General features: G+C 34.5%; 1 protein-coding gene across 6 annotated transcripts in view; it reads left to right on the plus strand.

The window, feature by feature from the left end:
• The window catches only part of LOC111419792 (SNF4/AMP-activated protein kinase gamma subunit), a 169,748-nt gene that overhangs the window by 113,256 nt on the left and 39,909 nt on the right, over positions 1–16,583 (plus strand). The window lies entirely within an intron of this gene.

Raw genomic sequence — 16,583 nt, forward strand, 5'->3', positions numbered from 1 at the left:
TTTTCGATTTTGATGCATATTTACTACAAGAAATGAATGATTTATAGTAACTAAGCCAAAGTCGTTTGTGGCCGAGGCCTTACATCGATACAAAGCTGAACAATTTTCATGTTTGTGTTTTTATCTGATAGCATTTTAATAAAACTGAATTTTTTAGTGCTGTATATTTACTGATCATGTTGTTACAAATGATTAATGATTTACGGTAACTAATGATTTGTAGTAATTAAGCCGAAGTCACTTGCAGCCGAGACGTTATATCAATATAAGCCTGGACAGTTTCCATAATATGTGTGTCTTTATCTGACAGCATTTTAATAAAAATGTATTTTCGTTATTACTGTACGTTTACTACACGTATATTATTACAAGAAATGCATGGTTTACTATAACTAAGCTGACGTTGCGGTCGAGGCGTTATATCGATACAAACAACCTGGACAGTTTTCATAACGTGTGTGTCTTTATCTGACAGCATTTTAATAAAAATGAATTTTCGTTAGTGCTATACATTTACTGCTAGTACTACTACATAATTTACAGAAGATTAATGATTTATAGTAACTAAGATTGATAGGTATTGTGAAAGCTAATTATGTAGTGGCAAATGACTAATTTGTAATAATTATAATTTGTTTTGAGGTCAAAGGGCATATTTTTGGAATTACTTTTTGCCTGAATCCCAGAAGACTATAATCATAAGGAATCATTGACTTTGAGTAAACCTGTAAAAATTACTTACCAATTGTACTCCATTCCTAGTCTCATAACCGTTTTAACCCTAATATAAGTGGATCTACAATCTTGGGAATGATACTTTTTTTACATGTACTTCAACTGATCTAAACTTATTTCTTCATTAATTCTAAAATTAATTTACGATATCAACAAAAGCACAGAAATTTGACACAATCAGGATTGTGTACGTAACTATTGTTGTCACAGTGTTTAATTAAAGTTTGTTTGAATTAAATTACATTTCTGTATGTAAATCCAGTATCCACATTCGACTGTGTAATTTCAAGGTAACTTCAAAAATTTATTGTGCATATATTGTACCACATCTACAGTTGACCTCTATGGGTTAGTAAAAGTTCTAATCAGTCACAACCCACGTTTATAACATGTGCATGTGCACCTTTACAAAATCTATATTGTGCAGACGTAAGCAGGGAATTATTTTTAGCTATAATTTTATTGCTAAGCATATCTTTTTAAATATTTGAAAACAATGGGAAAAATGGCGTTGGCCTATAGATCCCTAATTGAACATTTTGGTGCAAAACCCCACTTTTTATATTTTGTATTAATAAAAATCTGTAATGGTAGGAAAACTTAACAAGCTAAAAAATTCGTTCTCGAATTATATGGAAAGCTATGGAAAATGTTACTATGAAATATTTGTTTCATATAGTTTTTATTCTCTACTGAGAAGCTACCGTGAATTTCTTAGACCAAATCTATCGAACCTTTAGGCGTATAAACTACTTCTCTTCACGCATTTCTTTTTCTGGAAACGTGCTCTGACTCTTTAAATGATGAACTATTGCCCTAATATTTATTCCAGCAATATTCATCATCAACTGTGGCGCTACAACCCTGTGCGAGTCCTGGCCTTTCAAAGTTCCTTCTCCATCATCCTTATTCTGTGCAGCTGTTCTCCCACCTGCGTTTAAGTCTTCATTGTTTCTGGTCAAAAATAAAAGACAGTTTCAATGTACTTTAACTGGTTGTAAAATTTTAATTTTCGTCTGACTAGTTTCGCCTTATAGGCATCTTCAGAGACTCTACATTGAGCAATATTTGTTTTACAATATTATACTAATCCAAACTTAAACTAATCAAAGGTTTACAACAATTACTTACTCGTTAAAAATGTGAAGTTACATCCATCTTATCCAAAAATAATTATAGGATTGACAGATTATGTTGTAGAACATTTCTTAATTCCGAAAAATACCATAAAATTAGTTAAACTTTTAAAATTAAAGACGAGCATGTTACAGTTTGAAAAATGGTTGAACTACGTCGTTGTTAAAAATGAAATGAAAACTCATCAAGCAGGTTTTGAGAAACAAGAAAAATCTCCGTATTAGACAGAGTATGCTATATGATGTAGAGAAAGAAGATTAGGTTTGAAATTTTGAAAGTTGAAAAGTCGAAAACTGTATTGAACATCTGATATTTAATTTGAAAATTGAAAAATGAGTGAAAACTGTTTTAAAATTTTTACAAATTTAAATTTATATGTTATTAAACATTATAAAAACATTGTTAACAATGTAGGTTGAGAATCCACTTACAAAAACAGAAACAATAAGTGTGTAAGGGTTCTTGAAAGGGGTAAAAGGAAAGACAGTTAGTTAAATTGGGATTCTAAGTTGTTCGAAAAATTAAGGGAATTGGATATAAGGAATTATGGAAAAAGAAGGAGAGAGGGGTAGCCGCGGGTTCCTTGTTTTTGCTTTCCGATGTTGCTAATTCCACATGACCCGCCCATTACAGTTGCATGATTCCATCTAGTTTCTCGTGTTTTCCCAATAGTTGGTATAAATCAAAGTTTGTCTGCTTCGCCATGTTCTGTTTTTACACGTCCCTTTGAAAATCGTGCGAAGGATTTTTCTCTTGAAAATGAACAGGAGATCGGCGTCTCACCTGTTACTTGTCCCTGTTTCTCCACCGTACATAACCACCGGTAGTATAAAGGTTTTATAAATTATTAACTTTGTTTCTTTAGTCATATTATGGTTGGACAGTTGTTTGCTCAATGCATTTGCAACTCGTCTTCTCACTTCTACGCTACAATTATTCTTCGAGTTCACGCTGTAACCGAGATACGTAAACTCCCGCACTATTTAGAAATTCTGTGTGGATTGCAAGATTCTCTCCTAGTAACGAATGATGCGCATCGAGGTAGCTACTGGCATGCCCTTTGTTTTTTGTTCGTTTATTTGTAAGCCATAGTTGTGTAGACTTATTTATTATCGTGCCTCTAGTACTAGTATTTATGTTACCATCTTTTCCAGACATAATATCTTGAATAGGCGACACAACAACGCGTTCTCCTGGCGTAGTCTGTTACTTATTCCTATATTCTCTGTTATTTTGCATTTTTATGCTTCATCTGACGTTCCTCATTGTCATTCAATAGGTCTACTAGTTTTCTTGGGATATTGAGAACATATAGAGCATTGTATAGTTTGGCTCGTATGGTGCTGTCTTAAGAGGACTTGAGGTCGATGAACATATGGAGTGTGTCGATATTGTGTTAATAACCCATTCTCCAAGTTTTGACGTTGCACAAATAGGATAGATGATGATCCCCAGATTCTACTCCTCGGGCATTTCTTCTACATTCCATATTTGCTCGTATATTTTATGTAACTGACAGGTCAGTGTGTCCACCGGGGGAACCCAGGTTGCTTTTATGTCTTTTCTTTCGAATATTGTGCTCCCTACTACCAGACTTCTCGAGGCTGCGAAATTTACCACCCATTCTCCATTCTCATTGCTTTTCTCGTAAAGGCTGTTGTTTCTTACGTGTTCGTGGTACTGTTGTCTTAACAGTTTTGCGTTCAAGTCTTCAATTATGATTTTTATATCATGGCTTGGGACAGCTTCCAGCTCTTCGTAAAAGAATCCTTTCTTCTACACTTTTTCTCTCGGTGGGGACATCCATATTAATAAAGCTAATTAAGAACTTTCCCTTAACCCTTAGACTGTACTTTCTGGAAATCAATGGTTCAAAACCAATTATCTTTTCTTAGGCAGTTCTGAACTCATGTCTACTTTCATGGCGACGTAATCTCTCTTGGTGGTAATCCCGCCCGGTCCATCTAACTTCTTGAATAGCGATTATCCCAGCCTTGTACTTTGCCAGGATATTTCCTAGTGTTTGGAGATCTCTGCTTCTTATATTTTCATATAGTTCTCACGTTCCAAAGCACAGCTTTAAGTCACTATTCCTTGTTCGTTGCTTAAGTCGATCTTAGCCGACTAGAACTTTCAAAACAGCTGAAACCATGGCAAAAGTACGTTGAGTAATAGAGTTCCGGAAGTATTTAAATGCCTTTTTAAGCTTAGGCTGCTTAATAAGAGACTATCTACATCTCATCTTATCAATTAGTTTTACACGTAGATCGTAAAGTTCTTCAGCAAAAATTGATTTGAGGAAATCAATAATGTCGATTAGTCATGTTGTATCAATTGTATCAAGGAAGTAACTAAATTTATTTTCTAAATGGAACATATTTTAATTAATAATTGTTTCAAAAGTACCCATCATTCAGAAATAGGTCTTACACCACATTAGGGTCAAATCCGACATTAATCTTATTATGGTGTGCTTGGGCAACTTTGATTAATAATTTACCACATACATTTCCCAGAACACTGATGCTCCTTTGAAACTATCTCTCTCCACTATAAACCTATAGATAATTAAATTTACTTTGACTCCCGTTTTAACCTCAGGGTGATCCTCAAATTGTATAATTAGTCACTACTGTTTCAACACATGTGTTAGCATGAGTAAAAGTATATATTAACTGAGTGAAGTCGACCGTATTAAAACATTCCAGTAGCAAGCAATACTTTTTGAGAAGCAAGAACAGAAAATAGTAAACATTATAATTTTTCCATAAAGATATCAATATCACCCCACTCAGAGATCCTATTTTCTAAACCTACACATATGATATATTATTTATTTCTAAAAGGGAACAATCGATAATAACGTGCTTCCTACGCTGTTTGCATCATAACTTTAAGGCGATCCGAAACAGCTATTCCGAATAATCTCGAAAGAACTCGACCGATGTAGAGTTTGCGCCAACCGAGTATTGCGGCCTTTTATATCACATTTTTATTCTCAGAACTATCTAAAGGTGGGTGTTTAATCTGTATCTTAACGTCTCTCTATATTTTCTTTTTTCATTCATTGGTATTTTCGATTTTAGCGCACCACTGCATCAATTGCAGTTTATATTACATATGTGTTACTATCTATTATTGTTGTATATTATTGTACTTTTCGGTACTCTGATTATTTCTTGGAAAGTTTATTATATTATTGTATTGATTTCTCACATATGACAATTTTTACGTCAATTATGGTAAACGGACAGATGTTTATTTATGATGATGCATAATGTTTGCAACAGAATCTGTAACACATGCTTGATTTTGTTTATATTGATTTTGTTGTAAGTCATAACTAGATCTATACGTTATTTCCATATTTTCATCCAATTATGTGTTAGAGAGTGCACTCAGTTATTATAATCTACTGGGAATAACATTCCAAATGATTTCAGAACATTTTAATACTTTCTAGTTACCTGCATCTGTAATTAAATTTAAAATTTTTGATTGATTTTAAAACTTTAAATTGTTCTTTAAGGTTTTTTTAAATGTATAAATTATCATAGTAATAGTCTATAGACTCTATCTGATGTTATACAAGTTTCTGCTCTAGATTATATGTCATCTCAATGTGGCAACACAACCTACACCTTGCCTTATTTATTTTTCAAGATTTATCATCTTTCTCTTTCCCCCTTGTCGACGGGGAATAGATCTATAGATGGGGAATAGATGAGAGCAAGATTGGATATAAACAAGATATGGTTCTTGAAATTGGATACCATATTATATAAATTACATTAGATTATCATATCTAAAGACCAACAAAACATAGTAGCTATTTACGCAATAAGGCGGCAAAGCTATCTTCATTGTATCTCGAATTACCATTAAGCGCACCTGATCCGACCTGAAGTGTAATGATACGTGAGGACTTAAAGGGCTTATGTTTAAAAGAGGTTGCTGGTTTCATCAAAGCTATTGTTTCAATGAGGATTAAGCTTAAAAATTTTACGAATAAAAAATAAAACCCACGACAGCTTGTTTGAAAAAATTATTTTCAAGTCAATCAAGAAACAAATCTAGTTTCTTCATCTGCATAGATTCTTTACTTTAATTTTACCTTTGTGTCTATTTGTTCGTTGAAGAACTAAACTATACAACCGACTTTACCGCTTTTATTATTGGTACCTATTCATAGAAGATTAGGGGTTGATGTTATGAAAGTTCACCACTTGTCGAAGTAACCCTCCGAAACTTGACGCTGGGGTTAAATCCTAGATTTCCATAACAAAGACATCTCCAGATCTTTTTCACTTTTATAAAGAATTATTTTCTAAAACCAATGGTGTAAGAAAATAAACAACAACTTGAATGAACGTGGTGAGATTCTCAAAGTGCTGGGTATAAATTGTATCTTGGCGGATCGTTCGGGAAGCGGCGTCTCGTTGAACGCTCGCAATATCTGCCCTAGATATCCCAAATAAATAAGATGCTTAAAAGTAAAGCCCATGTTTTGCACTTGTAAGATCTCAGATTCATTCTTTTGCTCTACAATTTACATATTTATGTTGCTTGAAAAGATTTTATTACCGCTCAATATAATATTACTATTTAGATTAAAGTCACTAATAAATCAGTTTCAATGTCCGATTTAGACTATTAAAAGTCTTAATAATCTCATCATTTATTTAAGGAATTAAATGATAACAATAAATAGTTAGTTAAGGAAGAAAGGCGGTCTAACATCAAATTTTTTATGTATCTTTATTACTTTTACAATTCTACAAAAAAGTTTATAACTTATATGTTGTGGAAACTTTGAAATATTTATAGTTAATAAAAAGATGTGATTCATGCATGACGGAGCTCGACTCCGTTGCACCAATAGAATGTTTAAAGTCTTGGTAGAGAGCTTTAGCGGTCACATTCTGACTTAGGAATACTTAAAAGTCACTGGAATGAGTATGGCTTAGAAACAAATATAAATAACATAGAAACCTTCGCTGTGCTCAAACCTTTTGCCCAAAACATCCAGTCAGGTCATCACAACCATCGATGTCTCGACACTTCAGTGAGTTTTGTCAAAAATTGCTCCTCGTCTGTTAAAGAATCTTTAAGTGTCTACATCGTAGTGAGACCAGGGACAACAGAAATCGTGATGAACTTCATCAGAAGTGTAATAGTGACAAAAGAGCAGAACAACAACAAGAACTTAACAAGTTTACGCCAAGATAATCCACAGTTCCTAAAGCGCGAGGAAATGAGGGAGAGTTATAGTTGGTAACCCGGGTTGGGATGGGTTATTACACTAAAAGGAACAAAAACCTGCTGCTATTACTATTCGGTCTCACAGCTTCTATTAAAGACGTTTCCTGTCTTTCATCATCGTCAAAGCATTAATTACACTGGAGAACAGAAATTTCGTTGTCCTAAATCTGTATTTTATTTTCAACAATCTTTTGGCCTCTCGATGCAAAAATAGCCAACCATAATTTTTATCTATCACGTCAACTTTTTAAGCTATCCTGTAGCTTAACCTTCAACAATCAAATGTTGCAACCAAGCATTTTGAAGCTCTTCTAGACTTACTGGACAATTTCGGCGTAATTTTGTGCTCGTGTATTTCCAAGAAAGTCTTTAACAATGTTTTTGAATGTCACCGAAGCATTCTTTTGAATTTCTGATAATGTCCTCTTTAACAAGCGCCGAATCTGTGGACCATCAAACGCTGTCTTCATCTTTTCAAGTAACAGACTGGGAAATGCCGAAATGAGATGCGTGAAACAGTCTCTTTCAATTTGCAAAGCTTTAACGAATTGCTTCATGAGACCTAATTTTATATGCAGACGCGGAAATATAGTGCTTTTTCTGCCGAGAAGTGGTTGATGAAGAATGTTTGAATCACCACGTTTGAGATCTTGGCAGCCAATTCGACTGCACCCAATGCTTCCTACGCATTCTGCTGTCCCACATATACATAATGTTCCATTGGTGCATATGATATTGCAACAAATTTTTATGTCTTCAAATTCTTTACTCAAACGAACTGACCTATCGGGACTGAACCAAATAAATTTCCGTTGAGGAGGAAAACACACTTCAAGTTCCACTTTGAGCAATCGATAAACAGTCGCCAATCAGTTACAATACACAAATCCATCATCACTTTGAAAATATTACAGAAACTCACTTCCTTTTCATCGAAAATAGGATACCTTACCTCTCTTTTCAAGCAAGATTTTCTTGTGCAGTCTTGATGCTAAGAACTCTGAAGCGTTTTTAGATACTCTCTAATTTCGTACTAAATCATTCAACTCATGTTGCTCAAGTCCGTTACGAATGGAATCATCATCAATTTCAAAATCTTTATTATTGGGTCACTTCGATTTTCACCAGCCTTGTATTCCCGTATATTCAAAGAGAGTAATTCATTGAAAACTGGCACTGGAATTTCAGCTAAATAGTACATTGAGCGTATAGCTGATGGTAAACCAGGATACTCTTAATATATCTTTTTATATTCTGATTTTATCACTATATAAAGGTAAAATTCACTTGAATTATCTCTGGGATCTCACCAAATAGGTATACCAAATGAAAATTTATCAAGTGTGTTTATTACTTTGTGAGGAGCTTATGATTTATCTTGATCACCAATTTTCACTTTAAAATAGGCTTGCCTGATAAATGTACTACTGTTAGGAAAAGTTCCAGTTCATATACAGGGTGATTCTTAATGTATACGCATAAACTTAGGGATTTATTTCTCATGATAAATAATGGCTAATAGATGAAAAAGATTGTAGTAAAAGATTTTTGGTTTCCTAAATATCCGATATATGCGGCGACATCTAGGTAAGGTGCCTATATGCCTGGCCATCTCAATCCCCCGACCTCAATCCTCTTGATTTTTATTTTTGGGATCACTTAAAAAGCATAATGTACAACATCGAAGCTAATATTGAGCAAGGATTGCGAAATTAGATACAAACTGCTGCCAAGACAATTCGCCAATACCCTGGTTTAGGCCGCGCTATAATATCATCTCCAAAGCGTACAGTCTTTACTTCCAGAAATCATCTTACACAGCAAGACCAAACTATCTCATCTATTCTCAACTGATACCACCATACTTATTTCATCTTCTGCAAAAAAATGTTTACACACATTTGAGCGTGTCGTTTGCTCACGTCCTTCTGATTGCATGAGTTGCCTACACAAACGATGTCAGGCAGCCTTCCTCTGTTTCATTGTTCTAACCAAAACGTTCGACAAAATAAGGGTAAAAGAATTAGAACAGGGCAAACATTACAAAGTTAGTATGTAATGTAAACTGTGGTTACACTATGAATGATTACAAACGATATCACTTGTTTACAAAATCAAGATTGTGCTATGGAGATCACGTCGTCCTCTTGGCTGATACTGAAGGTGGCATACAGTGGTTAACACAGGCATTTAACATTGCAGCTGAGGAATTGAATACTGAGGAACTTAGTACTGAGCAACAATTTCGAAATCAGATACAAACTGTTGCCGAGACAATCCGCCAACACTCTGATTCAGGCCGCGCTAGTGGGACATCGTGGATTCAGCGAGCCCAATTGTGTATAGAAAATATTGGAAACAGTTTGGAATACTTGTTTTAATGTCATTATAAAATCTTATAAGTATTCTTGATTTGAAAGTACATTTCATAGATATCTGGGAAACTAAAAAACTTTTGCTACAATTTTCTTTACCTATCACTCATTATTTGTCATGAGGAATAAATCCACAAGTTGATGCGGATAGGTTGAGAATCACCCTGTATAAATAAAAAGTAGCTATCCTTGTATATAAAGAAGAACTACGGCTACTCGGAATGCGCTTCACTATTTCGGGGCGAGACACAGCGTTTCACTACAGTATCTCACGCGCAACTGAACAAGTCTAGACAAGTATAAACCTGCCGCTGTTCACCTATGCATTATTCACTCGACACCAATTGGAGAAGGTTCGTGTTATTCCATAAGAGAACAATAGTGTTGGATATGCTGAATTTTGCGGAGAGTGGTTACATTTTCATAAGGTGTAGAGAAAAAGCTTATCGTGGTAAAACAAAACGCCATTTACATAAACAGTATCTGCCTTCCTCAGCCTAATGTTGATATTGTGGCTTTTCATCTGTAGAAGTTTTATGATCAAACTTCTTCGTCATCGGATAGCCTAACCATAGTACCTCAACGTATTTCTCAATATGACCCATACGTTTTACTGTCCCCCCCTTTCTATCTTCTATGCACTTTATATAAAATACTCCGTATTGATCTTAGGAACATTTCAATCATAACGCCGATTTCTATGCCTCCTGCACTTCTGCTGTGGTAAATTCCAGTATTCTTGGTGTTGCTCATATCATTCATTCCTTTCATTAATACAACCATTTTTCTTTTTATTCCAAACATTACATGCCTCACTGAAAAGCTTATTGTAGCATTGAATAAAGATTTTCTATTTTAAAATAATCCAGCGGAAATCAATGCGAACCACGTTTATAATAATGACACCGTCGAGATAAATATTTAAATGACATAGATAAATAGGTACAAAGCACCCGAGAAAAATATTTATTTTATTTTTATACTCATTTCTTGCAAAACATTTTTGTATAGAAACATAAATGGGATAATATAACGCAGAATGGACAAAACGTCCCTGATTTATTAAACTGTAAAGTAAAGGTGTGCAAGTAAATCACCTTTACTTGTACCTTCAGGGTTCCACGTATATTGTGTGGAAGAGAATTCGTTTCATACACTATATTTTTTAAAATAATGCCAATTCTAGAATATACTTCCACAAATTTATTTTACAAGGTATACATCAAACAAATGGAAAAATGTTAATTTGATTGGTTTAATTAAGGAAAGGGTCAGATAGTGGCAACAAACTCTTTGGAATTACTGGAATGATTAAAGTAAGTCATACACAGATGGTTCTTTGTTTGCTCGGTGCAAAGAACTTTAAAGATATTAAGAACTAGAGAAAACGTCGTTAAAAATTACCAGTAATAAAGTTGTTAATTTTCTTGGAGCTTTTTTCTCAAATATGGTGAGGGGTCGGTATCTTGTTGGAAAGCTGCGTGGGGTTTCAGCTTTTGTTAAACGCGACCAATATTTTTTTTTTCTAATTAAAGAACTTTCTAAAGACTATTTCTCTGCTACCGTTAAACTTTTTCATTTTGCTTTATTATTAGCTAATCTTATCCAATACCTGATAACTTTTTTAGAAGATATCCTTAGTATAACGGGCCGCATTTTTTAATGTGACAAAGATTCTTTAGGGCTAGATTCCACAAATCCCTTCATCTTCTCATCTAATGTAGACGAGATATAAGTTTCTAAAGTAGTCTTTTATAAAACTCATCGTCTTTTCAGTCAAAAAGCTTCGTTTAAAGTTAACCTGGCTGGCAATAATTGTGTTTGATAAACTTTGACTTAAATCTTTTAAATTACAACTTCGCGTTCAAACCTTACTACATAATACAACATTCAAACGATTTTTTTTTATTTCTTTTTAATTCAAGTTTATTTGATAAAATTTTCATGTAATAGAATACTATTGAACATCCTGTAATAGTAACTAATGCTTTAACGTGATTTAAATATTAATTATTAAGCTTATTGTTAGATGTTTAGATCAAATTCACATGCATTCGTAATGTTTCTAATAACTGTTGAATATTAATGAGGCGCCAGCCGGTAATGAAATAAAAAGAAACAACGTATTATTATTCTTGTTAAATTAAAGTTGCTATATAGAAATAAATAATAAAGTTCGTACTTATACTAACAGATGGCGATATTAGTCATTCTCGATATTTTTTTCGGGAAAACTCGTTCCAAATTTAGTCTGAAAAGACCTTGGCATTGCTTTCTATATATCTGCGTATCTCCTTCTTCCTCTCAACGCAATTTTTTAACCGTTTTAAAGCGGCGGCGCATGCGAATTAAAAACCTTGATATTTGTTTTCTTATTTTGTTGGAGTTAAGAAAAAACTTTTCGCGACGTCAAGGTGTTTGAGTAGTTTTTTAATTTCTTGGCGTGCAGCGAAATTTCCTTGTTCTTCATAATTTGGCGATTAGAACGCCGACGCTTTTTCCTCCCTCCCTCCCGTCCTTGGCCTTTTCCCGAGGTGTTTACTAGTTCGAACGCGATCTTTTCGGTCGGAATGTCGCGACGCGCGAATTATTGTTCGTCGTCGTTGTCGTTACTAAACGCGCGTTTGCAAAGATTAGATAAGCAACAACTCGGATCGGGTATAGGATTATAGTTTTTGCAAAATTGTGATTCGCGTTTCCGCGATGTTCCGTCGATTTTCTTCGACGGATTCTTCGTCTTCAAGATTAAGTTCATCGCCTTCACCTTCTCCGCCAACAACACCGCCCGTTGCGATTTCTGCTTCCAATGTTTTTGGCAATTGGTATTCTCGGTTTTCAAACAGTATGCGCAGAAAACATTTTTGTTTATCTCCAAAAGGATTTTTGAAGAGACAATCTTCGGTAATTACTACTTTTTTAGTTATCTTTATTATCATCTCAATGCTCGTGATTCATTAAGAGGTATTTTTTCATTTATAATTTTAGGTCTACATGTCGCATCACCACTTTAATTTCATTTCTTCTATTTAATAGATAATAGCGATAATTCCTAAATAAACACAGCTGTTTTTCGCGATTATTTGTAGTGTCTAGTAGAGTAAAACAGCGCTCGGATACAACTCTACGGTCTGTGACGATAATTTGCTTATCTTTTGACTAAACTGTTATCGCAATTTGCAGTTTGACTTTAATTTAAAGGAGAAAAAATGACGAATAAACATTAATATATAACTTGGGTTGGGTCTAAGTTTACATTTTTATTTTGCTTTTGAAGGACAGAAAAAATATGTTGGATAAATCGGAGTTTTTTTTGCACGATTGCCAAAAAATCATGTTTTTCTGTTTATGCGAAACATAAAGTTGGAAGATGAAAACTTTTAACCGCTTAATACATTTGGGACGCTAATAAAATGCGAGGAAATGTGCCAGGTAGTTTAATGATGCTTAATGTCTTAATACCACATTTGGGTTCTCACCAACCAAAAGATTATTGATATTTAAAAACAATTTATATTTTGCATAATTTGTGTTTCAACAATTGCGTAAATTTGATTACAATCTTGAGTAAAAAACAAGCTGTTAAATAACTCAATTGTAAACTCAATCTAAGTATAACTAACTAAACTGATAGCACGTTTGCAAAGTTACTAATATCGAACACGTCGTAACACTAAATAACGAACACGTGTTTCACATAATAAAATTATTTTTAGTCCTTACTTATCTAGTTTATTAGGCATGCATAAACGTAGTTTATATCCTCCTTTAGAACCATGTTTAGTACCATGTGGTCTAAACCATGTCTAAATATCTTGGCTAGAGTGGATTCGATGTTCATCGTGAAAAAGTTTAAATAAACGATGAAAAATTTATATTTATTCTTTGGTTCGGTGCCTCATGTTATATGCTTCGATCCTTCTTGGGATCTTCATCGGGCATGCCGTCAGTATGATGAGTGCACGATTGAAGATTGAACGATTCGTTTATTTAAACTGTTATTAAATGTCTAAACATGTCTAAATGTTTCGTTAGACATTGCTGCATCAATTGAATCATAAGATAAAGTAAAAACTAAAAACCCTAAATGTAATTTTTACTGCGTCCTTAATTGCTGGTATAATAATGTTGTGTATCAACATTTAAGACCACTTCAGCTGTTGTAATAAATATCGGTACCAACAGAAGGGAGTGACGTAATAACAACCCCTGATTTCTGGCCCGCAGGTGTAGCAATTAATCCTTTTTTAGAACGAGTGGCGGGGATCAGCAAGACAATATAGCTTCAAACCAAAAACAAAACAATGATCCTCACAAAATAAAACAGAAAAAATACAATTTCTAAACTTGAATGTCCAATCAATGAAAAATAAAATTGATTTAATTAAATACTTTATAGAATTAGAAAATATCGAAATTGCATGTATCACTGAACATTGGCTGGACATCTCAACAATAAATATATTGAGAATCAATTGATACAACATTGCACCATCCGTCTGTAGACAACAGTATAAGCATGGCGGTGTCTTAATATTAATAAAATATTCAATCCAGTCCACGCCAGTGCCTAGTACAGATGATTACTGTCAGGAAAAGGATATAGAAATTACAGCTGTAACCCTAAAAAAATATAACATTATTGTTATTTGTTTATATCGATCACCGCTAGGTGACTTAAACATCTTCAAAGAAAAACTGAATGGTACCTGGTATACATTGCAGAAACGTATCTTAACTATAGAGTGCTACTTTCTGGAGATTTTAATATAAATTTTATGCATAGCAACCAAGACTCCATGGCGGTTCGTAATATATTCAATATGTTTGGAATGGATGGCATCTTTTCCAGTCCTTCTAGAGTATCACCAGGATCTGCAACCTGCATAGATAATATATTCACAGATTCCATAAACATCGAGGGAAAAACTACAAATCCACACTTATCTGATCATCTTGCGCAGATTGCTACAGTAACAACAAAAATCACAAACAGAAAATACTTGAATTCAATCAGTTTTCGTGGTTATTCCTTGTTCCATACCGCATTCACAAATTCGTTCAATCGCATATTTCGTGAAAAAGAAGTACCCGATACTAAGAAAAGATGTTGTCAAATTAGACACCTGTAGTGACAATCCGGATGACTTTAATAATTATTTTTGTGAGATTGGCAACCAGATGCACTCTGTCCGGAAATCTTCGTGAACACTTCTTCAAATCTTCTTCTCACACCAGTAGATTTGATAGAGGTCGGAAGTGTCATACAAAACCTAAAATCAAAAAATACATTAGACTTGTATGGAATTTCATCAGGTTTATTAAAGAGTATACAAGACGAAATAGCAAAACCGTTAACACATGCTATCAATCAATGCATGCTAGATGGAATTTACCCAGAAGAATTAAAAGTTTCAAAGGTATTGCCACTTTTGAAGAGTGGTGACAAAGCGAATAGCGCTAATTACAGGTCCATCGCAATACAAGCAACACTATCCAAGGTCTTTGAACGAGTAATAAAGAAGCGACTGATTGATTTTCTTGAAAATCTCAACATATTTAGCACCCAACAACACGGTTACCGAAAACTAAGATCCACATCATCAGCTGTTTCGGGTCCTTTGGAACTGATAGCAAATGCTTTCAACAAGAAAGAAGAAGCACTACTCAAATGCTGCGATCTAACAAAGGCTTTTGATTGCGTCGACCACCAGATTCTGCTCGCTAAGCTAGAGTACTACGGTATAAGGGGTACTTCACTTTCACTCTTCAAGACATATCTCCAGAATAGAACACAAATGGTTTACTGGAAAAAAAGATTCTTGGCAAGAAGACAGATAGGACAGGGAGTGCCACAGGGATCTGTTCATGGCCCGGTTTTGTTCCTGATCTATATCAATGACTTACCACAAAACTTAACGGCTGATTTGACGTGCCTTTTCGCTGATGATACGCTGTTGGTGACATCTAGAGACAGAAAGGAACTCCTGTCTCCGAAGGTCCGAAGAAGTCGAGCTGGAAGCGAAAGAGTGGTTCGCCAGCAATAAGCTAAGACTGAATGAAAAAAGACGCAATCACTCATACTTACCAATAGAGAGCCAGATAGGGGACATACGATTAAATTCCTTGGTCTTATCATAGATTTCCACCTGAAATGGAATTCACATATAAAATACGTTACAAAAAAATTAGCCACAGCAACCTACCTCATCAGAAGAATAAGGATTATCTCAACCCATGAAGCTGCTAGAACCATCTACTTCAGCCACTTTAATTCCATACTTTAATATGGCATTGAGGTGTGGGGATCATCGTTTCAAACTTCAAAGCTGTTAGAGCTTTGGCATGTGCAGGACCGCGAGATAGCTGCAGAAGCATATTTAAAGCGATGGAAATATTAACTGTCCCTAGCGTCTACATACTGGCGGCAGTTACCCTTCTGCATAAGAACAAAATGAGATAGTCATCTCATAGTGATATCCACCAACATGACACTAGGCAGAAGAACAGAATCGTCATTCCACAACACCGCATCAAAAGAGCACAACAAAGCACTAATTATATGTGTATAAAATTATATAATAAATTGCCACCAGCCTATTCTGAGTTGCCGTTACCCATCTTCAGAGGGAAAGTGAAGCGATTGTTACTACAATACTCCTTCTACTCAATCATTTTCTTGTTTTGTTGACTAATAAACATTATTATTATTATTATTCGTTGCCAAGTCATTCGGCCTAGAACTTATGTCTTACAAGATTTTGTACTATTGCCTTACGTGTAGATGATGACAATGTTGCCCATATCTAAGATTTAAAATTGGTCTTGTTACCAAGTTTCCTCTGGTCTTTGCCAGAAGTAGTTGTACTCCTTCGAAATATCTACTTATTTCAATACATATTGAAAAGTCTGCTTATTCATAGTAGCGGCATAGTCTTCGTTACCTTCAAATCTGACTCTTTTGCCGAGTTCGTTACATTCTGTATATTTGATCATCCTCAACGACCGAATTTGAAGCTACAATCTTCATCGTTACTGTTGTTTTGCTCGGCGGATTCTTTCCTACTTTCAGCCAAA

This window comes from Onthophagus taurus, chromosome 6, assembly GCF_036711975.1.
Source record: "Onthophagus taurus isolate NC chromosome 6, IU_Otau_3.0, whole genome shotgun sequence".
NCBI classification, from domain to species: domain Eukaryota; kingdom Metazoa; phylum Arthropoda; class Insecta; order Coleoptera; family Scarabaeidae; genus Onthophagus; species Onthophagus taurus.